General features: G+C 55.5%; 1 long non-coding RNA gene across 1 annotated transcript; it reads right to left on the bottom strand.

The window, feature by feature from the left end:
- Nucleotides 1-481: 481 nt before the first annotated feature.
- Nucleotides 482-18,199, bottom strand: LOC122693626. Its single transcript, XR_006340953.1, has 4 exons — nt 18,017-18,199; nt 10,512-10,720; nt 10,177-10,252; nt 482-1,394 (listed from the first exon to the last, which is right to left on the bottom strand). It is a non-coding gene; the product is annotated as an uncharacterized LOC122693626 (long non-coding RNA).
- Nucleotides 18,200-23,515: the final 5,316 nt, after the last annotated feature.

Genomic DNA, 23,515 nt, shown 5'->3' with positions numbered 1-23,515 from the left:
TTTTGGAATTCCCTTGCTTTCTCTATGATCCAATGGATGTTGGCAATTTGACCTCTGGTTCCTCTGCCTTTTCTAAATCCAGCTTGTACATCTGGAAGTTCTCGGTTCACATGCTGCCGAAGGCTAGCTAGAAGTCGTAGGAAGCATTACTATGAACAAAGCTAGTGGAGGTGACAGAATTCCAGCTGAGCTATTTAAAATCCTCACAGAGGATGCTTTTAAAATGCTGCATTCAAGAAGTGGAAGTCGCTCAGTCGTGTCTGACTCTTTGCAACCCCATGGACCCCATGGAATTCTCAAGGCCAGAATAGTGGAGTTGGGTAGCCTTTCTCTTCTCCAGGGGATCTTCCCAACCCAGGGATCAAACCCAGGTCTCCCGCACTGCAGGCGGGTTCTTTACCAGCTGAGCCACAAGGGAAGCCCATATTGCTGCATTCAATATGTCAGCAAATTTGAAAAACTCAGCAGTGGCCACAGGACTGGAAATGGTCAGTTTTCATTGGATTGATCAGTGTCAGTGTCCAATCCCAAAGAAGGGCAATGCCAAAGACTATTCAAACTATCATACAGTTGCACAAATGCTAGGGAAGCTATGCTCAGAATCCTTCAAGCCAGGCTTCAGCAATCGTGAACCGTGACCCGAGAACTTCCAGCATCTAGATGAGCCCAGTCCTCGGCTCAACTCTTCCCCTCTGCTTCAAAGCCACAGCAGCTTCTAACCTCTCTCCTTTCCCCTTTGACCTCTGCCCCCATCTCACCCCTCAAGGAGGCTCCAAGTCCATCAGGGCTGCCACTGCCCACTTCAGAGGTGTCAGCTACAAACTAGCACTTGCCAAGGGCACCTGCCACCGACTTCTACAAGGATTAAACCAAGTGCGGCTGCAGCTGCTGACCGTCGACACCAGATGAAAGGCGTTCAGGGTGAAGAGCAGAAATGAGGCCTCTGTGCTGGGAGCAGGGTGGGGGAACTGGCAGGATAGGTCTTCAGACAGTTAAGACGTTCTCAGGAGCTGATTTTATGAGCCCAATTCTCGTACGTTCCCATATCTAGAAAAGCACTAAAATTCTTCGTGGTGATGATTGTTCCTTGTGCCTAGCAAAGCCGTCACAAGACTGGTAGAAATCTTCTGGAAAGATATGTGCTTGGTTGCATGTCTTTCCCCTTAGCCGAAATCACACATATGCTGACCTTTCTCCCCCCGCCTCTTCGAGGCAGTTTCTCAGAGCTCTCTGAGGGGCCGTCTCCTGGGCTGCAGTCCTCATATTGTCCCAGTTGACAGAGGGCACGTTGACCATGAGGGACACACCAGGCTTGCCCTGCTCAGCTCAGAGGCGCCGCCTCTGCAGACTGGAGGCCCCAGAGCACTGGGATGAGCGGTCCCTGCTCGTGGCCCCTGGAGGAACAGAGAAGAGGGTCAGGTCAGAAGAGGGGGCTTGGCCTGGCCCTGCCCTGGCTCACTGAGCCACGCTGGGCAGCACCCGTGGTCCCGGGCTTGCTCGCTGAGGCCAAGGCTGGGGGAGGCGACTGAGGTGGGTGGGGGAGGGGGGTTGTGACTTCCTCCACAGCCGAGAAGCAGAGCCTAGAATAGCCTCGGGCTGGGGGGGAGGGGAGGGGAAGGGTGGGGACTGTGGGGCCCTGGGGGAGGAAAGGGGAGGGGACTGCTGGGACCCTGGGGGAGGAAAGGGCAGGGGACTGCTGGGACCCTGGGGGAGGCCCAGGGGTTTCTACTGAGCTGAGCTGGGTGCCTCTCCCGACTGCCCAACCCCCTGAGAGGCCCGAACGGTTGATGAGAGAGCGCAGCCTGGCCAAACCTGGGCCGGGCACACCGTCTCCTTCACCCCGCAGTGCTCACAACGCCCAGCAGCCGTGGGGAGGGGCAGGGTCCCCGTGTCTGATGGGAAACACAGACCCTCACACCCAGCACAAAGGTCTCAACCCAGGTTTCCAGCCGCTTTGAAATTAGAGCAGCCGTGCCCTCTGGGTCAGTGACACAGGGCGCAGAGAGATGAAGTCCGCATCTCTCAGAGGGCACTGTCCACCGGCTGGTCAGGTCCAGGGTCCCCGGCCCGTCTGTGGCCGTGACGGGGCATCATCAGCCTCCTCCCTGCAGCTCCTGAGCGGGACGCGTGGGAGGAACTGGCCAGGTCTCCAGGGCCTCTGGCGGCACACACAGGAGCATCACCCACCAGCCCCCACGGGCCAGGCTGCTCCAACACACTGCTGGGCAGGAGCCTTTGAGAGGCTTCGAGGGGTCGCACCCGCCCTGGGGTGGCCAGGGATCCCCTGCTTCTGTGAGGTCACCTAGAGGGATTGCACGTGGGTCTCGGGGACACAAATGCAGTGATGTGACAAAGGGTAGTGGGTTCCGGCAGAGCCTGTCTTTGGACCCGTTTTTCTGAAAAGTCAGTGGGTCACCTGGGATCACAGCAAAGCTAATCCTGTTTGGCCAGGAGTCTCCCAGTGATGGCCTCCCCCAGAACATCCGGCCCAGTGGGGGATCCGCTGAGGAGAATTGCCTCCTGGATTTCCCACACATTCCCAGCTCATGCCCGTGTCTTGGCAAGTCCATGATCTGGTAAAATTAATTTGTGTTGGAGTGTAGTTGATTCGCAGTGCTGAGTTTGTTTCTGCTGTACCGCAAAGTGAATCAGTTACGCATACATGTGCATCCAGCTCTTTTTAAGATTCTGTTTCCATATAGCTCATTACAGAGTATCAGGTAGAGTTTCCTGTGCTATGCAGTAGGTCCTTATTCAGTTCAATCACTCAGTCGTGTCTGACTCTTTGCGACCCCATGAATCGCAGCACACCAGGCCTCCCTGTCCATCACCAACTCCCAGAGTTTACGCAAACTCATGTCCATTGAGTCGGTGATGCCATCCAACCATCTCATCCTCTGTCATCCCTTTCTCCTCCCGCCTTCAATCTTTCCCAGCATCCACTAGAGAAGGGAATTGCAAACCACTTCGGTATTCTTGCCTTGAGAACCCCATGAACAGTATAGAAAGTCCTTATTAGTTATCTATGTTATATATAGCAGTGCGCACGTCAGCCCCGGTCTCAAAATTTATCACCGCCACCCCCCCACCCACCACTTGGTAGCCATAAGTTTGTTTTCTACATCTGTGACTCTATTTCTGTTTTGTAAACAAGTTCATTTATACCACTTTTTTAGATTCTGCACATAAGTGGCAAACCCACAGCAAACATGCTCAATGGTGAAAAACTGAAAGCATTTCCTGTAAGATCAGAAACAAGACAAGGATGTCCACTCACTCCATTTTTACTCAACACAGCTCTGAAAGTCCTAGCCATGGCAATCAGAGAAGAGAAGGAAATAAAAGGAATCCAGGTTGGAAAAGAAGTAAAATTGTCACTGTTTGCAGATGAGATGACACTTATACACAGAAAATCCTAGAGACGCTATCAGAAAACTATTAGAGCTCATCAATGAATCTGTTACAGGATACAAAGTTAATATACAGAAATCTCCTGCATTCCTATACACTGACAATGAAAGATCTGAAAGAGAAATTAAGGAAACCAGCCCATTTACCATTGCATCAAAAAGAATAATACCCAGGATTAAGTCTACCTAAGGAGGCAAAAGACCTGTACTGAAAACTATAAAATATTGATGAAAGAAATCAAAGATGACATAGATAGAGAGAGGTACCATGCTCTTGGATTAGAAGAATCAATAGTGTAATGATGACTACACTACTCAAAGCAATCTACAGATTCAGTACAACCCCTATCAAATTCCCAATGGCATTTTTCACAGAATTAGAATTGAAACAAAAAGTTTTATAAATTGCAGGGAAACAAGAAAGACCCTAAAGAGCCAAAGCAATCTTGAGAAAGAAAAATGGAACTGGAAGAGTCAGTCTCCCTGAGTTCAGACTGTGTATACAAAGCTGGTATGATTTTTAACAGCAGGGGGGTGGGTGGGGTGGGCTTCCCTGGTGGCTCAGCTGGGAAAGAATCTGCCTTCATTGCAGGAGACCTGGGTTCAATCCCTAGGCTGGGAAGATTCCCCTGGAGAAGGGAAAGGCTACCCACTCCAGTATTATTGGGCTTCCCTGGTGGCTCAGTTGGTAAAGAATCCGCCTGCAATGCGGAAGACCTGGGTTCGATCCCTGGGTTGGGAAGATCCCCTGGAGGAGGGAAAAGCTACCCACTCCAGTATTCTGGCCTGGAGAATTCCAAAGACTGTATATATACTCCATGGGGTCCCAAAGAGTCGGACATGACTGGGCGACTTCCAATCCTGGAAACATCCCAGTGTGGATAATGAACTTGGGGTGTCCGAGCTCAGGTCAACCATTTGCTGAATGACTGACTGACACTCCTTCTCAGGGGTTAAAATGTGGGGCCCAAGACCAGGACCAGGCCCCGGGTCAGCCGGGCAGACCCTGTGCAGCCCCATCGAGAGCTCACCTGGGGCCACACTCAGGTGGCAGCCGTGGGGTTCCCGGCCCCCATGGGCCTCGACTGGAGCCCCTGGAGCGAGCCCACCCCATCCCAGCCCGTGAAAGGCCTGGGTGCCCGCTCAGTGACAGATCTGCCTGTGTGGAAACCTGCTCTTGTCCCCAGGGATCCTGGCAGGGCTCAGGGAGAATCTCAGGGCGGCTGCAGATCAGGGCCAGGGGGGCAGGGCTGGGTCCATCAGAGGCCAGGTGCCCACTCCCGGGAAAGCGCAGCTGACGGTCAGCAAGACCCACCAGGGCACCGACGCATGCTTCCACACAGGCTGGCCCCTCATGGTGACACTCTTTTCCTGAGGCCACATCATGCCCCCCAGGTCCCTGCTGCTCCCCAGCTCCTGGCCTGGGGACCTCTTTCCCCCCAGGGGCATCAGGGCTGGTGTCCACTGAGCACCCCTGTGCCCGGGACTGTGCTGGCCACCAGCCCCTGCACTCCCTCTCGGGTCTCACCAGGAGGGGCAACTCCTGCCCGCCCAGTGCCCAGCCTCCTAGGGACACGTCGGGGGAGGAGGGAGAACCTGGGCCAGACCCCCGGTGGGCTCCCTGAGGACAGAAAGGCTGCCGTGGGCCGGCCAAGAGTGTCTCTCTGAGGGGAGGTGGGACCCCAGACCTCAGCTGTGAGCCACCCGCAACATCTCTGCTCACAGAGACTCCAGCCCAGCACTAGTGTGGACCAGGGCAAGTGGGTGAGACCCGGGGGGAGCAGGATGAGTGGGTGAGGCCCGGGGGGACCAGGATGAGTGGGTGAGGCCCGGGGGGACCAGGATGAGTGGGTGAGGCCCGGGGGGACCAGGGCCCAGAGCAAAGGCCCCGCTCAGCAGGGCATTCCTGAGGGCACACTGTGTGCAGGGACCTCGGCAACAGCAAGGCAGCCCTGTTGGGGGCTCCCAACCGGGGCCAGGGGCCAGGGGACAGCCGGCGGGGGCCGAGTGGTGCCCTGGAGAAACGGCTGGGGGGTGGCCGGGCGCCCCGCCAGTCTTCACAAGGGGCCACAGCTGAGCCTGGAGGCAGCCAGGGGCTGGGACAGCCCTGATTCAGGGTTGGGGGCTGGGGGCCAGCGTGCCCTCTGTGCAGCTGGGCTGGTGACAGTGGAACCTCGCTCCCTGGGGGCCCGGGAGGGACGGTCAGGTGGAAAATGGACGTTTGCGGGTCTCAGGGGTTGACAGTTGTCGCCAGTGGTGTTGGGCTGTTTGGGCCCAGCGGCCTCAGGCCAGCACCCCCGAGGTTCCCCGCGGGCCCCGCACCCTCACCCCCACGCAGCTGGCCTGGCGAAACCAAGAGGCCCTGACACCTGAAATAGCCAGGAAACCCCGACCGACCAGCCCAGCCTTGGCAGCAGCTGCCTCCCTCTCCCCAGGGTAGGGGGAGGGGTGGCTCCAGTTCTGGAAGCTTCCACCAGCCCAGCTGGAGAAGGGCCCGCATCCCAGCACCCAGGCCGCCCAGGCCCCTGTGTCCAGGCCTAGCCGTCCCAGTCCGTCGGCCGTCAGAAGCGGCATCTTCTGTCCCAGGAGCCTGTGTCTGGGATCCTGGAGGTCATGACCCCTCTGGGGGCCCCAGGAGCCCCTCTAAGTGCCAGGCTCAGAGCTGAGGCTGTGGCGGGACACAGAGGAGCCCAGGCTGGCCGGGGGCACCGCGGGCCACACCTCCCCTGCCGCCCCTCACTGGGGACTCTTTGCAGGGAGAGACTGAGCCAAGTGTGAGGAGAGGGAGAGAAACGGGGACCCTGGGAGCACTGGTGCGTCTGGAGCCACAACGCAGTGACTTGAAGCACTGCTGTTCCCCATGAGGCCTCACAGGGTCCTTCTCCAGGGGACAGGACCTCAGATTGGCCAGTCACTCATCCACCCATCTGTCCATCCATCCATCCAACCATCACCCTTCCCTCCATCCATCCGAAGGCCTCCCTGAGGCCTCCCTGGGGGCCCGGCCTGCGTGCAGCTCTCAGCTGCTCACCCCAGGCCAGTCAGGACCGGCACAGTCAAGGCCAAAGTCAGACCTGGAAGGTGCCTGCTTCACCACGGGAGGAGGGGGGCTGCGCACACAGGGCGCCCCCAACCCTGCCCCACACCGTGCTCGGCCGAGATGCTGAGGGCAAAGCGGGGGGCAGGAGGTGGGACAGACAGGCCAGCATGGGGAGACCAGCTGCTCCCCTGGCTGCGGGTGAGCAGACTGCCCACCCCACCCCCAGTTACAGGCCTCCCTGGTGCCCCCTCCCCTCCTCGCCTCCCCGTCCGGCTCCAATCAGAGAGGTCCCGGGACATTTCAGGGCTCTGTCCTGACGGGAGTAAATGGTGGGGAACGAGTACCCAGCACAGTCTCCTGAGTCCACCCCCAAACACACACACAGAAAAATCCCTCCACTGGGTGGGACTTCACCAGCTCGTTCTCAGGGGAGCTGCCAGGGGGTCCCCCAGCCCCAGGAAGCCAGGGGCCAGGCCTGCAAGTCCACAGCCATAACACCACGTCAGCTGACACAGGGAGGCACAGTGTCCGGCTGACAGGTGCCCCCACCCGCGAGCCTGGGGAGTGTGGCCCTCGCCCGCTCCAGCCGCGGTCGGCTGGCTCATCAACCACTGTCCACTCCCACCACCCTGCCCTCCCCTGTGGGCCCAGCTCAGGTCCTGGGGGTGAAGCTAAGTCAGGGAGCCTCGCCCCTGCCCAGCCCGGAGCCGACGGCGCCGTCAAGTAATGCTCCTTCCCTCCGTCAGGAAACATTAGTGGGGAAGATGAGAGCCAAGGGATTCTGGGGTCCTCGGGGATCAGATCAGGGGGTCTGGGAGCAGCAACAGCTTCAGGCACCCCAAAACAGGGCCCAGGAGCTGGACTCCCAGGCTGAGGGGCGGAGGGAAGGAGGGCCCCCTGGGGGGTTGGCATGAGTGAAGGCAAACAGAGGTAGGGGCTGAGCACCCCTCGACTGGCACACACAGGCCCCCGCCGCAGCACCCTTCCCCCTCGGAGACTCCAGGCTCCCGTCTCCCACGCTGCTGGCCTGCCATCCTGCTCAGCACCCAGAAATCCTGCGTTCAGTGCCATGTGGCCGGGCCCTGTCCTGGGGAGGAAGGAGACTCAGACAGAGACAGGATGCCAGGGCAGAGAGGGACAAGCAGAGGGTGCTGGGAGGGGGCCCAAGGAGGCCCTGGAGGGCAGGGGCAGGGGTTCTCCAGGGTGGACAGCTCTGTGCTATACACAGAGAGCACAGAGGCCCCAGGTGTCCCAGGCCTGGGAACCCAGCAGAGGGGCAGGGACAGGGCTCAAAGGACCCGAAGGCCGAGCCCTGACCAGACCTGTGGGTCCAGAAGGCAGCTGCGCCCTGAGGCTACTGAGCGGCCCCATCCCAAACCACCTCTGAAATGTGGGACACACGCTCCCGGGCAGAGCCACTCATGCCTTCCAGGAGGCTCCCTGCGGGCTCATCACTCCAACTCACAGGGAGGGAAACTGAGGCCCAGATGACGAACATCCCGGCAAGCGGGTCAGAGCCAGCCCCTGGGGTCCCCTCTCCCGGCCTGGGGCCTCCCCTCTGCGGGGTGGGAAACCGAGGCCACACAGGGGATCCATGAGGGCTGCCCTCTGCCAGACCCTGGACATCACGTGGGTGACCCCCGTCTCCATCATCCCAGCCCTGGGGGGCAGAGGGGAGGCCCAAGGGTGGACCCCCTGGCCACCCCCTACCCTACCGCTGGGAGGAGCTGGGAGCTGGTGGCCAAGGGCCTGGAGGAGCCCAGACCCCAGAGTGGCAGAGGGATGTCCCCACCCACAGCCTTCCTCAGCCTTGACCTGGGGCCACTTGCCTTCTGGTGTAAGTTCAGTTCCCTCGCTCCTTCTGTGCAAGGGGCGGGGGCACGGTTAGCGAGTCTCCCCACAGCGGGGCTTGGGGATTAAAGGAGACGATGCCTGTGACATGCTTGGACCCCAGTGACCCTCACCCACGCCAGGCACTCTGTCCCCTCCTGGGCTCCTTGTCCAGGGCCGGCCTCTGCCGTGCTGTGTGGCCCTGGGCAAAACGCTTCCGCTCTCTGGGCCTCAGCCTTCCCCTCTGCTCCGGGAGAAGCGGGTGGGGGGACTTGCTGGCCAGAAGCAGCAGGAAGACTGTTAGATTCCTGGATCACGGAGCTGGGCGGCCAGGCCCTGGGCCTGCAGGGGCAGTGAGCCCGGGGGTGGGAGCAGGGAGGGGAGCGGGCGGGGTGGGGGCCCTGCCTGCAGCTGGCCACCCCTGGGAATCCCCAAGCTAAAGTTAACCCCACACTGGCTGAAACCAGAACGCCGGGTGTTAGCAGGGCGCCGTAAGAGGAAGAGAAACCGTGCCGCGGTCAGCGGGGCGTGGGACGGCGGACAAACAGGGCCAGGTGCGGCCCGCACCGCGGGACGGGCCAGTTTCAGGGCTGACGTCAGATGTTTGTGCAGCTCGCGGGTGGGGGGGCGCAGAGCCCCGCCCCCCCACCTCTGCCCAGCCCTGGCCTGGGCCTGATGCCGCCCCCTAGCTGCCTCCTCAACATCCTTGCCATCTTGGGTCCTGGGATCCTGGAGGGCCAGACCCCAGGGGAATCTCAGAACTGGCCGGCGGTGGCCCCCGCAGTCAGCAGCGCCCCAGGGAGGGGACGGCACGGTCACCGAGTCAGTCAGCACAGCCATGAGGGGCTCCGGCCCCGGCATCCCAGCCCCGCGCCTTCCTGGCCTCAGAGTGAGCCATGGGCGGGCGAGGGGGTGAGCAGAGGCCTCCCTACTGCCCGTGACTCCGAGGGGCCCCAGGGAGATGCAGTCCAGCCCTTCAGCAGGAAATGTATCCCCTTGTCCGTGGCCTGGGGACGCACTCCCCGGTGGCCCAGCAGGCCTGCTCCTGGGAGCTCCTCACCGGCCCAGGACACGGGGACAACGCGGTGCCCAGCCCTGGGTCCCCACCAACAATACATCCACACAGCCTAACGTCCACAGCCCCAAAGGGCTTTGGAGACATTCCGTGGGTGGATTCCACTGTAGGGGACGGGACAAGGACGGGACGGGAGGCAGTCTTGTCTGAGCCCACCTTTGTGAAAAGGCCACAACTGTTACAGAGAAAAGGCTGGAAGCATACACATTGAGTTCTCCCTAGTAGCAAGATCAGGTGTTTATTTTCTTCTTTATGCTCCCCTGTACCTTCTCGTTTCTCAAAGAACGTGACACTTTCATCATCAGATAACAAAGCAGTGAACTGATCTACAATGAACGACCCTCTAAAAATGGTGTGGTAGAAGGTTTGAATGGCATCGTGAAAATAATCCCCAAGAGGTCATAAGACAAGACCCGGCATATGTGAGCGTGTGTCTCTGTATCTACATGCCCATCCGTGTCCACACCTCTTACCTGGGGTTACCCGGGGGGGGGGGGGGGTGGACGCACCAGGAATGGTGGTTTTCACTTGGCACTTGACACTTTTCTGATTTTTTCCTACAATGATGATATGTTTACTGGGTAATTATAAAAAACACATGTTTTTAAGTGTTTTTTTTTTCCACTTGTGTTATTTCAGTTCACTTAACATTCAACAAATATTTATTGCTTACCTGCTACATCCACGACAGGCCTGGTGCAGGGTTTGGGACTGACCACATTCATGATAAGAGGGAGAATTGTCTCTTTTGATCGGTGGTCCAGGGTGGTGGGGGTGGTTATTTGGAAAGAAGTCATTACAACGCTTAGATGGAGTCTTACCTCTAAGTCTTAGGTCATGTCTAAATCCACGAAACTCTCTCACAATTCCAGCTCCACACTCAGGCAGAAAGGCTGCCTAGGAACAGACAGAAGGTATTGCAGGGGTGCTGAATACCTACCAGCATGCAGCGAGCAAAGAGGATGGAGAAAAGCAACCCCTTTTAATACAGCTAAAAACATAAGAGTGAGCGACTGCAAACAAAAAGTGTAAGCAATTTCTGTAAAGAGTTAAAAAGAGAGAAAAAAAAAAAACCTTCCCACAAATAAAGTAGACTGGCCTGGGACAAAGTCCAGGATTGGCAGAACTTAAGAAGGAAAGAGGTACTTTTTGAAACAGACCAGAATAAACTTCAAGAGTGTTTAACCAGTTCTTCGGACAGGAAGAATTACGTGGCAGATGAACGCACAGTCCGTGTAGGTGGGAAGACCTGGGCTGACAAACTTCTCTGCCACGGAGGTGCCAAGGTATCTCAGCAATTCTCTCTCTCCCTGGGTCTGATCTGGTCGATGTTGGCAATATTAGAGGCCACCTCACAGCTCCATCCTGAGGAATGCAGAAAAGGCTCAACAAATGATAAAACAGGTTAGCAGTGATCATTAGAAACACACTCACATAGAGCTTGTTAATTCTAATCATAGTCACAGGAGCTGAAGGATCTTGTATAGACGTCCTTTCTTTTTCTTATACTCCTAAACACTCTATTTAGATCCTCCACTTTAAGAGGCTTCCCTGGTGGCTCAGACAGGTAAGAACCTGCCTGCAATGTGGGAGACTCGGGTTCGATCCTTGGGTCAGGAAGATCCCCTGGAGAAGAGAATGACTACCCACTCCATATTCTTGCCTGGAGAATTCCATGGTCGGAGGAGCCTGGTGGGTTACAGTCCATGAAGTCATAAAGAGTCGGACACAACTGAGCAACTAACACCACACATACAAATTCACTGCCAGATGCAGTCCTGTAAACGACATGAGCATACCTCAATTGTTCATTCTACACTTTCTCCCCAGAAAAATATGAGTATTTAACCCCATTCAGTGAGTCTGGCACTGTGACTGCGAGTCCAAATGGGCAGGAACTCAACAGCCATCTCTCCAGCCTGCCTGTCTCCTGCCTCAGCTCCCGCTCCTCCACCCTCATCACCAGGAGGTGCAGCCCCCTCCCTGGGCATCTCACCCCCAGCCCAGTGCCTGACCACTTTACGGCTCTCGGTAAAGTGTTTGAATGGGGGTGGGAAGGAAGGAAGGAAGATATGACGGGCAGGTAGATGAGTGGATGGGTTGGTGGGTGCATGGTTGTGTGGGTAGTTGGGTGGGTGAGTGGATGAGTGGATAGTTGGGTGGGTAGGTGAATGGATGGGATAGTAGGTGAATGATTGATGGATATGTAGGTGGATGGGTAGATGTGTGGTTAGATGGGTGGATGGACGGATGATGGATGTGAGGGTGGATGGGTCAATGACTGGATGAGCAGATGGATGGATGGATGAAGGATGTGAGGGTGGATGGGTCAATGGCTGGCTGGATGGATGGATGGTTGATGGACATGGGGGTGGATGTGTCAATGGCTGGATGAGTGGGTGAATGGATGGAGAGATAGGTGAATGACTGGTGGGTAGGTGTGTGGTTAGATGGATGGATGACGGATGTGAGGGTGGATGGGTCAATGGTTGGATGAGTGGATGGATGGGTAGATGAGGGATTGGACTGGGGGACTCATGAGCAGGTTAGTAGTCAGATGGGTGAGTTGATAGTTGAGTATGTGGGTAGGTCCTAATCATGAGGAACACAGAACCTTAGCGCCTGGCCGCTCTGTGGAATGGGATGGAACCCAACACTCAGGTTCCAAACCCAGCTCTGATCCTGACTTGGTGTGACCTTGGCCACTTCCTTAGTGCCTCGAAGCCTTGTCCCCTTGCAGGCCAAGAGGACCGCAGCCCCTGCCCTGCCCACCTCACAGTCTGCTGGGAAGGACACACATGCGTGGAGATGCTTTAGAGACCCGAGAGACTGCTCAGGCACACTCAGCGCTGCGAGCACCTTCAAGGGAGCTGAGCTGACGTCCCTCAGGCTTGGATCACAGCTGCGGCAGGAAGAGCCTGAGCTTGGAGCCCAGACAGACCTGGGCTCCAGTCCTGGCTCCACCCTTTCCAAGTATGTGACCTCAGGCAGATGACTGTCCTCCTCTGGGAGGTGGACATGATGACCCCTCGGGGCTGTGGGGGGATTCAGGGGGATGGTTCGGGAAGGCATTCTGTGCAGCGCCCACCAAGGGCGCAGGGATGGATCCGGGGTCCCAAAGAAGAGGCCCCATCCCGCCTCTCGGCAGCAAGGAGCCCTGGAGACCTGGAGGTGTTCCTGGACAATAACCCAGGGGTTCGAGAAACCCTGAAGTGTGTCTGTGAAGATGTGTTTTGTGGGGGGACAGATCCAGAGCTTTGAGCAGAAAACAGGCCATGGCTTGTGGAGGCCTAACCGCATTGATCTTTTTTTAAAGATTTTTTTTTTTTTTTTTTTGATGGGGACCATTTTTAAAGTTGTCATTGAATTTGTTACAATATTGCTCTGGTTTATGTTCTGGTGTTTTTTGGCTGCAAGGCTTGTGTGACCTTATCTCCCCAACCAGGGACTGAACCCACAGCCCCTGTGTTAGAAGGCAAAGTCTTAACCACTGGACTGTCAGGGACGTCCCTCACCTCACTGATCTAATCCCAGACCCTCATTAAGGAAAAACAGAGATTCAAAGCTCCCCCAGGAGGACTCGGTGGGTCAGGAGAGAGTCAAGGACACAGGCACTCAGTCCAGCGTGGTACCCTCCCCGCCCGGGAGCAGGGCCACCCCCGCCCGAGTCCAGCGTGGTACCCTCCCTGCCCGGGAGCGGGGCCACCCCCGCCCCTATCCAGCGTGGCACCCTCCCCGCCCGGGAGCGGGGCCACCCCCGCCCCAGTCCAGCGTGGCACCCTCCCAGCCCGGGAGCGGGGCCACCCTCGCCCCAGGACAAGGGAACAGCAGGAAGACCACAGGAGACCCTGTCTGATTCAGCAGTAGGGTTGTGAGGATTTCAACTTCCTTTTTAAATCTGTCTCTCAAGGTTGTTACAAGAGGACTTTACCAGTAACTTAAAAGTTGAAAGGGACTTCCCAGGTGGCACTCGTGGTAAAGAGCCCGCCGGCTGGTTTTAGGAGACATAAGAGATGTGGGTTCGATCCCTGGGTCAGGAAGATTCCCCTGGAGAAGGAAATGGCAACCCACTCCAGGATTCTTGCCTGGAAAGTCTGACGGACAGAGGAGTCTGGCAGGCTACAGTCCAAGGGCTCACACATAGTCGGACACGACTGAATCGACTTAGCTTCAAGTTGAGAGAGGAAGAGGCAGTGACTGGTGGCAAAACATCTCGCCCACTCTCCCAGGGGACCTGCAGCTCTCTGGTTCGTGAGCTGTGCTAACAAAAACCAACCCAACGAGAGGCCCAAACAGAGGGAAATTGAGCTTATCAAACACGCGTGTGATTTGGAGAAAATAATCCAGGAAGGGAACTGCCAAGCCCATGACAGACCTGCGTCCTGTCTCAGGGCCATCCTGGCAGGGCCCTCCAAGACCCCCCGAACTCCAGACCCAGCTGGGGGCAACAGGATGGAGCTGAGCTGCAAGGACTCTGGTGTGAGCCCCATGTCAGGGAGAATCACCTTGTTTGTTTTCTGAGTTCCTCCTAAAATAGCCTTTATGGACCCTGGTCTTTGGTTTTAAAATAACAACTGTTAACCGTAAACAACGGGAGAAGTACAGAGAAACAAACAACAGGAAGAAAACATGCACCCCAGGTATTTCACCCAGGAGAGCCGCCCCTCATATTTTGATGAGTTGCCTTCTATTTTAATCCTATTTTAATTGTAAACTATAAAAACCACATCATAAATAAATTAAAGGTATCTGTAAAGTTTAAAAAGTAAGAATGACGGTGGTGATGCTTGCAGCACATTGTGAACGCTCATTTCAAAATGGTAAAGTCTAGGGACTCCCCTGGTGGGCCAGTGGTTGAGACTAAGCTTCCATTGCAGGGGCAGTGGGTTTGACCCCTGGTTGGGGAACTAAGGTCCCACATGCCATATGGAGTGACCAAAAAGAATTTTTTGTAAATGGTGAGTTCTAGGTGATGTGGATTTCCCATGAGTTAACTTCACAGGCTCAGAACGCAGCCAGGCCCTCAGGAACCCCAAGTTCACAGTTTCTTTACTTTTCCTTAGAGTTTTACGTCTTCTGTATTTGCCCTTAAACCAACTGTGTTTCAACTTCGTCTGATTTTGAACTTTATATAGATTAAGTTAGACTGTGTTTCAGGAAACTTTGCTCAATATTCTGTAATAATCTAAATGGGGAAAGAATTTGAAAAAAAGAATAGATACTTGTATATGCATAACTGAATCACTTTGCTATACGCCTGAAACTTCAGTTCAGTCACTCGGTCATGTCCGACTCTGTGACCCTGTGGACTGCAGCACGCCAGGCCTCCCTGTCCATCACCAACTCCCAGAGTTTACTCAAACTCATGTCCATCGAGTCGGTAATGCCATCCAACCATCTCATCCTCTGTCGTCCCCTTCTCCTCCCACCCTCAATCTTTCCCAGCATCAGGGTCTTTTCCAATGAGTCAGCTCTTCGCATCAGGTGGCCAAAGTATTGGAGCTTCAGCTTCAGCATCAGTCCTTCCAACGACTCCCCACACCTGAAACTAACACGTTGCTAACCCACTATGCTCCAATATGAAAGAAAAAAAAATTTTTTTAAGTTTAGACTGTGTCTTCCTTCTCTCAACACTGCGTCTGACGCCCACCCACACGGCCCAGCGCTGCATTCACTGTGGACGGGAGGCCCCCTGCCCCAAAGCTGCGTACCCGGCCAGTCACCACTGAGCAGACCTGCCCCCCCAGAGCAGGGCCACCGACTCTGGGGGCAAGGGAGGGGCTTCTCCAGGGCCTGTCACTGCCCATTGCTTCTATCGGTTCTGTTTTCAAAAATGGAGGCAGCTTAATACCTCCCTGATTATAAAAAGACGTATACAGGTTCTTCACAAATAAAACAGGGGAAAAGTATAAAGAAGAAAAGTTTCCAGCACAGCCTGGAGATCACGCGGGTGTACCTGGCGTGTGTCCTTCCAGGCTGGACCTCACATTCCACGCGGACATCAGAAGGATGAGAGACGGTAGGGAGATGGGGGATAGGTCGATGATAGACAGGAGACAGACAGATACGTAGACAGATGACAGATACACAGGCAGATGATGGATAGGCAGATGATGAGACACGGAGCGAGGGGAGAGACGGTGGGTAGACACTGTCCTTTGTCACTGAACCACACACCCACAGGGTGTGGTGAGCCGGCTGTCACACTCGGGAACCTGCGGCTCTCACACCAGCTGGGTCCCTCCGGCCCCAGCGTCCCACACAGCAGACGCCCCGGCCTCCGTCCCCAGGCAGGAATCCCGCCACAGACTTGGGGTTGGCCCTCCCGGCAGGGACGGAAGGTTGCGCCCGTCTGAGGCCTTGAGAGCAAGTTACAGACCTACTTCCGGGAAGACAGCACACCCCCGCCGCCTGCCCCGCAGAGCCCAGGAGGACCCCCGGGTCCAAGGGAAGGGACCGCACGGTGTGGACGGTGGGGGCCCGGATGCTGCCCCCCGACCTGTCCCACCTGACTCCTGCTCTGCTCCGAGGTGGGGGGCAGAGAGGGGCCCCGAGGCCTCTTCCCAGGTCTTAGGAGCACCCGCCGGGCCTGAACCAGGCCGAAGCCCTCTCCTCCAGGTGTCCCCGACCACTCCCCTCCACCTCTGGTTGCTCTGTCTCCTGGCAGCAGGGAGCCCTGGTGAGGCTGTGACCTCGGCCCCCGGCTGCTCTGGGAGTGTGTGTGTAGGGTGTTGCTGGGGAGGCCATGAGTGCTGGGGGTCGGGGGCTGTGAAGGCACCCCGAGGTCAGCGGGCTGTGGGCCGGGCTCTGTGCGGTCCGCAGGGTCAGGGCCGAAGGAAGGGGTTCGGGCCCCTCTGGCTCCTCAGCTTCTGAGGCTGGGGACCCCAGTCTGGCCTTCATGGGGAGGGGTGCTTGGAGGGGAGGCCCCCAGCCCCAGGACCTCCAGGAGCGGGACCTGGCCCCCCACCCCCCGGGCCCTGATCTCAGAGTCTGGGCTCGGCAGGTTCTCCAGGGGTCCTGGCTACTCTGTTTGGCTGACTCGGAAGTCAGTCGGGGGGCTGGGGCTTACCGAGGAACCAGGAAGGGGGTCTTAACCACCCACCCAGCTTTCACAGGAGAAACAGAGGCCCACAGGGTGCAAGGGACTCACCGGGGTCACACTGTGAGCCCAGCTGCCGGACTCAAGGTCCAGGGCTGTCCCCCACCCATCATGGTCACACGTCCTTGGCCCTGAGCCCCCTCAACTCAGACAGGGTCAAGCCCCCTGACCTGCACCCCCCAAGACTCAGGCTTGGCCATTCTAAGCTGAGGAGCCCTCGGGCTCTGCAGTCAAGGCCACAGGGCCCAGAGCCCCCTGTACAGGCCTCTGGCCAGGCTCCTGTCTGGCCAGTTGGCCAGGCCTGGCTGGGTTCCTGCAGGGCTCGCTCCCGTCTTCCTCATCTGGGCCTGTGGGGTCCCACCGGCAGCCCCAGTGTGGCAGTCCTGTAGCTGAGGCTCCAGCCCCCCGAGCAGGCAGCTCCCACGGGGGCCACAGGCATGGCGTCCAGTGTTCACCCACCACGAAGGTGAGGGTGTGCGATGCCAGAGAAGAGGGGCCTGCCAGGCCTCCGGGAGCACAGTGAGCCCCCCGAGACCAAGGTCCCTTCTCACAGGCCAGGCCCCAGCCCGGCTCCCCCCAGCCTGGCGGCCTCGGTCCACACATGGGGCCTAGAGCTGGGCCTGTCAGGAGCTGACCCGAGGGCAAGATGGCTGAGCTCAGCAGCCCGGCCAGGCGGTCACTATGTACCACATTTGGGGGGGGGTCACCCACACAAGGGAGCCACGACCCTCACCTGACGGTACTCGTGGGCCACGTGGAGGTGTCCCGGCTGCATTCCTGACCACGTACCCGCGTCCCCGCACCGAGCCCACCCCCACGAATGCACACACATATGCACACAAGCTCACATACGTGCACACACATAGGCCCTGGGGGACACCGCCCTCTAGCTGCCACTGTGATCACAAAGGTTGCAAGCACGTCTGTAAAGACCCGGAGTCTGGGAAGACAGCTCTCTCCTTTCACAGGGTGGGGGGTGTGACCTGGCCAAGGTCACAGAGCAGGTAAGCAACGCGGCCCTGACCCCTGACCCCGCGTGCGTGCATGCTAAGTCGCTTCAGTCATGTCCGATTCCTTGCCACCCAGGGACTGTAGCCCACCAGGGTCCTTGTCCTTGGGGATTCTCCAAGCAAGAATACTTGAGTGGGTTGCCATGCTCTCCTCCAGGGGATCTTCCCGACCCAAGGATCAAACCTGCACCTCTTATGCCTCCTTCATGGGCAGGCGGGTTCTTTACCACCAGGGTAGCCCCCCCGGCCCAGATTCCAGCTCATTCCAGCTCCCAAGGCCCTGCCAGAGCCCAGAGGCTGGGCCTTCTGGGACAGAAAATCTGGGGGTCCTGTGCCCCCACCCTCCCCACACACTGTGCGTGGCCCCCCCAGGAGGGAGGAGTCACATGTGGAGAGGAATCTCAGGACCAGAGAGTCCCCAAGCCCAGTCTCCTCTGTGCTGATGGGATGGGGTGTCAGGAGGGGAGGGGGCTGGGTTCACAGAAACCCTGAAACGCCAAGATGACGGACACAGACAGGACACACCTGCCACACGAAGCAAGACACGCTAACCTGTGTCCACTCGCTCAGATCCTCTCCCGAGGGAAGGAAAACCGGTCACACCAGGTCCCCTTGTCCCTCTGGCCCAGGTCTCTCTCTCCCCAGAAGAAGCAAGCACCATCCACTCCACACACATAGTCCCTGATCAGACTCGAAGCCCAGCTCTGCTCTGGGCCCTGGGGACACAGCAGGGGCCTCAGAGACCAAGACCTGCAGCAAAGTCCCAGGAGGTGAAGCAGGCAGACAAGCAACACATCACATTCTAACGGGAGGTGTGACGAGCTCTTTAGGAAAGGAAGCGGTTGGGGTGACAATTGCTGGTTTAAACTAAGATCACGGCATCCGGTGCCCTCACTTCATAGCAAATAGAAGGGGGAAAAGTGGAAACAGTGGCAGATTTTATTTTCTTGGGCTCCAAAATCACTGTGGACAGTTACTGCAGCCAGGAAATTAAAAGATATTTGCTCTTTGGAAGGAAAGCTATGACAAACCTAGAAGTGTATTAAAAAGCAGAGCCAATGAAGGTCCATCTAATCAAAGCTATTGGTTTTCCAATAGTCATTACAGATATGAGAGTTGGGATATAAAGAAAGCTGAGCACTGAAAAATTGATGCTCTCCAACTGTGGTGCTGGAAAAGACTCTGGAGAGTCCTTTGGACAGGAAGGAGATCAAACCAGTCCATCCTAAAGGAGATCAGTCCTGGGTGTTCATTGGAAGGGCTGATGCTGAAGCTCCAATACTTTGGCCCCCTGATGCAGAGAGCTGACTCATTTGAAAAGACCCTGATACTGGGAAAGATTGAGAGCAGGAGAAGTGGGCAGCCCGGATGAGATGGCTGGATGGCATCATTGACTCAACAGACATGAGTTTGAGAAAACTCCAGGAGACAGTGAAGGACAGGGAAGCCTGGCGAGCTGCAGTCCGTGGGGTCGCAAAGATTGGCCACAACTGAGCGACTAAACAACAACTGGCCTGTGCCCCCCAGAAGCGCTGACCTGTGCACCGGGGAGGCACAGGGCTCCCCCAGCCATGTCTGTGATGGAAGGGCCCGAACCGCCCCGTGTCCGTCCTCGCAGGTCGGCCGCACACGCCGTGTGTCCACACGCTGAGCCGTCTGGCTCCCCTTGCTTGACATACACCCAAGACATGCGTGTGCAGGAAGTTAGAAGGGGCAGGTGTGACATGATGCCATCCAGCTTCATCTGAGGACCTGGACAAACCTCAAGGGGCTCAGCCTGCTCTGCGAGCCCCTGAGGGCTGGCCCCCTCCCTGGACCCCTGCCTTGAATTCAGCCACGCAGACCGCCTTGCTGTTCCTGCAGCTTGTCAGACACGCCTGACCCCAGGGCCTTTGCACTTGCTGTCCCTTCTGCCAGGACTGCTCCTCCCCAGGCCCTTGCTGGGGTTCCCCTCCTTCATTCGGGGGTCGCCTGCTCGGACTGCGGCCCCTGGACACTGTCCCCAGAGCACCCCCCGCGGTGTTAAATGAGAACGGGGGGAGGTCCCTGACCCCGCCGCCGGGCCCCCCACTGCCCCTGCCTGGGGTGACCCCGGGCTCCAGGCCTCAGCGTCCCAGGGTGTCGCTCGGAGGCCCCTGAGCCCCTCCCTCTGGGACCCTTCCCCCGGCTCACGCGTCTGGGTCCCTCAGCACTTCCAGCGGGGGGACAGCGACGCCTTGCGGCCAAGGAGGGCACGCCCGCGCCGGAGCCGGGCGGGAGCGCACAGGTCGAGGGGGCGCGGCGCGGCGGGGCGCGGCACTGCGGGGCGGCCCGAGGCCACAGGGAACCGCTCCTGGGCCCGGCTCCGGGCTGCAGCCGGGATGGCTCTGCCCCCGGGGGCCCCTCCAGGCTGCCTCCTCGGCTGCGGGCAGGACGCCCAGCTTCTGAGTCCTTGGGACAGAGAGGGAATTCTAGGTGGGCGGCACTGGGAACCAAGTCCTTCTGGTCGTGGCCTGGAAACTGCCCAGGTGACCGGGAAGAGGAAGGGCTGTTCTCCCGCAGGCGGACCTGAGCTTTTCTCAACTAGGATCGGCTCCTTGGCTTCTGCCTCTTAAAAAAAAGGTAAAGGGAATTTTGTGCCTTGAAACAGCTCCAGGAGTAATTTACCAATCAGTTTGGGGGAAACCGGCAACTTGACCACATTGAATCTTTCAGTCCATGGATATCCCGCTCTCTCTCCCTTTAATAGGTTTAATAATTGTCAGTGAAGCTCTCTGTGGAGCTTTCCTCATAAACAAATGACTTGGGCATCTCTATAGATTCATCCTTTACTTACACATTTGAAAGTGGAAATGTTAGTCGCTGGGTTATGTCCGACTCTTTGCAATCCCATGGACTGTAGTCCACCAGGCTCCTCTATCCATGGAATCCCCCAGGCAAGGATACTGGAGTGGGTTGCCAGCTCCATCTCCAGGAAACTTATATATTTGGGGGGGGGGGTGGATTTTATTGAAATATCTATTTGCAATGTTGTGTTAATTTCTTCTGTACAGCAAAGTGACTCAGATACGTATGTACATATCTCAGATATGTACTTTTTCTGTCTTGTCAATTATAGTTTCTCATAAGCTATTGAATATAGTTCCCTGTGCCATACAGTAGGACCTTGTTGTTTATCCTTTTTATCCATCCTATATATAACAGCTTGCTTCTGCTAATCCCAAACTCCCATTCCATTCCTCCCCTAACCACCCTCTCCCTTGGGAACAAGTCGATTCTCTACAAGCTGATATTTTTTATGCAACTGGTAAAAATATATCCTCTTGAACGTTATTCTCTATTCATGTGCTATTATACTGTGCTGTTGGAGAAGACTCTTGAGAGTCCCTTTGACTGCAAGGAGATCCAACCAGTCCATCCTGAAGGAAATCAGTCCTGAATATTCATTGGAAAAACTGGTGCTGAAGCTGAAACTCCAATACTTTGTCCACCTGATGCGAAGAGCTGACTCATTGGAAAAGACCCTGATGCTGGAAAAGATTGAAGGCTGGAGGAGAAGAGGATGACAGAGGATGAGATGGTTGGATGGCATCACTGACTCGAGAGACATGAGTTTGGGTAAACTCCGGGAGTTGGTGATGGACAGGGAGGCCTGGTGTGCTGCAGTCCATGGGGTTGCAAAGAGTCGGACATGATTGAGCGACTGAACTGAACTGAGAGACCCAGTACGTTTTTATATTTGAAATCGCACTGGTAAATTTCCTACACTATTTTTTAATAGATTATATTAATTTATCTACATTCTGTGGGACTTGCCACATACGTAAACATATCCTCTGTGAAGAATGACAATTTTGTTGCTACCTTTCCAATCCTTATATATTTCATTTCTCTCCCAGTCATTTCAAAAACCAGTTTGGGAGGGAGAGAGTTCCACTTCAGGAACAGTAGCACGAAGACGTCCACAAAAACATCCCCCAGCCAAAGGGATGAAAATTATTGTTTAAATTTATATGTTTATAACAATATTTAAATACATTTATCACATGTTTATAATTATTTATAATATCTGAATATGTTTATAAATATATATATAAGTAAATTTATTTATATATGTGTTAATCACTCTGTCATATCCAACTCTTTGCGACCCCATGAACTGTAACCTGCCAGGCTCCTCTGTCCATGGAATTCTCCAGGCAAACATGTTGGAGGGAAAAAAAAAAAAAAACGTGTTGGAGTGGGTTGCCATTTCCTTCTCCAGGGGATCTTCCTGACCCAGGGATTGAACCCAGGTCTCCTGCACTGCAGGCAGATTCTTTACTGTCCGAGCCACCAGGAAAGCCCAAAGTTACTTCTATCGATAATTATGCTTATAATAATATATACTTGCTTATAAATATAAAGTATTATAAATATAATAACATATACTTGCTTATAATTTTCATTTATAATATAAATGTATTATATGCTTATCATTCTACATGTATATGTTTTATATGTTAATTTTAAATTTATGTATCAGTTCAGTTGCTCAGTTGTGTCCAACTCTTTGCGACCCCATGAATCGCAGCACGCCAGGACTCCCTGTCCACCCAAACCCATGTCCATTGAGTCGGTGAGGCCATCCAGCCATCTCATCCTCTGTCGTCCCCTTCTCCTCCTGCCCTCAATCTTTCCCAGCATCAGGGTCTTTTCAAATGAGTCAGCTCTTCACATCAGGTGGCCAAAGTATTGTAGTTTCAGCTTCAACATCAGTCCTTCCAATGAACACCCAGGACTGATTCCCTTTAGGATGCGCTGGTTGGGTCTCCTTGCAGTCCAAGGGACTCTCAAGAGTCTTCTCCAACACCACAGTTCAAAAGCATCAATTCTTTGGCACTCAGCTTTCTTTATAGTCCAACACTCACATTCATACATGACTACTGGAAAAACCATAGCCTTGACTAGACGGACCTCTGTTGACAAAGTAATGTCTCTGCTTTTTAATATGCTCTCTAGGTGGGTCATAACTTTCCTTCCAAGGAGTAAGCATCTTTTAATTTCATGGCTGCAGTCACCATTTGCAGTGATTTTGGAGCCCAGAAAAAATAAAGTCAGCCACTGTTTCCACTGATTCCCCATCTATTTGCCATGAAGTGATGGGACCAGATGCCATGATCTTAGTTTTCTGAATGTTGCGCTTTAAGCCAACTTTCTCACTCTCCTCTTTCACTTTCATCAAGAGGCTCTTTAGTTCTTCTTCACTTTCTCCCATAACGGTGGTGTCATCTGCATATCTGAGGTTATTGATATTTCTCCTGGAAATCTTGATTCCAATTTGTGCTTCATCCAGCCCAGCATTTCTCATGATGTACTCTGCATATAAGTTAAATAAGCAGGGTGACAATATACAGCCTTGACGTACTCCTTTTCCTATTTGGAATCAGTCTGTTGTTCCATGTCCAGTTCTAACTGTTGCTTCATATACATTCTATGAAATATTTTTATACAAATATTGAAAGTCTTTCAATATATTTAAAGTTTCTGGAAACAGACCTAAGGGCATACAAAAAATGGAATATTTATTAAAGAAAATCTACTGAAAATTGGCAAGAGCAGGGACAGTCTGTCTAGAGCATCTCAATCGTGACCTGTTTCCTTCCTCCCGTCCCCAGCCCAACGTGAGGCACCTCCACTCCAAGCAGTTGCGGGAAGAACACAGGGCACCCTCTCCACCGAGCTCCGGGTCAAGGTGACATCTTCCTGACATTCTCCCCAGGGGAACTGCTGAGCGGGTGAGATCTCCGAGACAAGGATGGGGGCATCCAAGCCAGACACCGAGGTTTGGCCTGCGGGTGCAATGCCGAGTTCTGCCGGCAGACGGTGCTAGAGGAACGCGAAAGACAAAAGAGGCCAGAAAGCGCCTTTGCTTTCCCGGTTTCCCTCCCTCCTATCCAGCGCGGCAGCCAGCGATGGTGCGGGGGTGGCCCCGCGTCTGCTCAGCAGCCCTGACGGGCCAGTTCAGCAGGTACTCAGGCCCCACTCTGTCCACCAGGAGACCCCTCTGCAGTAGACCAGCCCTGGGCTCCC

The sequence above is a fragment of the Cervus elaphus genome, chromosome 5 (assembly GCF_910594005.1).
Source record: "Cervus elaphus chromosome 5, mCerEla1.1, whole genome shotgun sequence".
Lineage (NCBI taxonomy): Eukaryota > Metazoa > Chordata > Mammalia > Artiodactyla > Cervidae > Cervus > Cervus elaphus.
The sequence above is the reverse complement of the archived record's forward strand: the minus strand, read 5'-3'. Positions and strand labels throughout refer to the sequence as shown.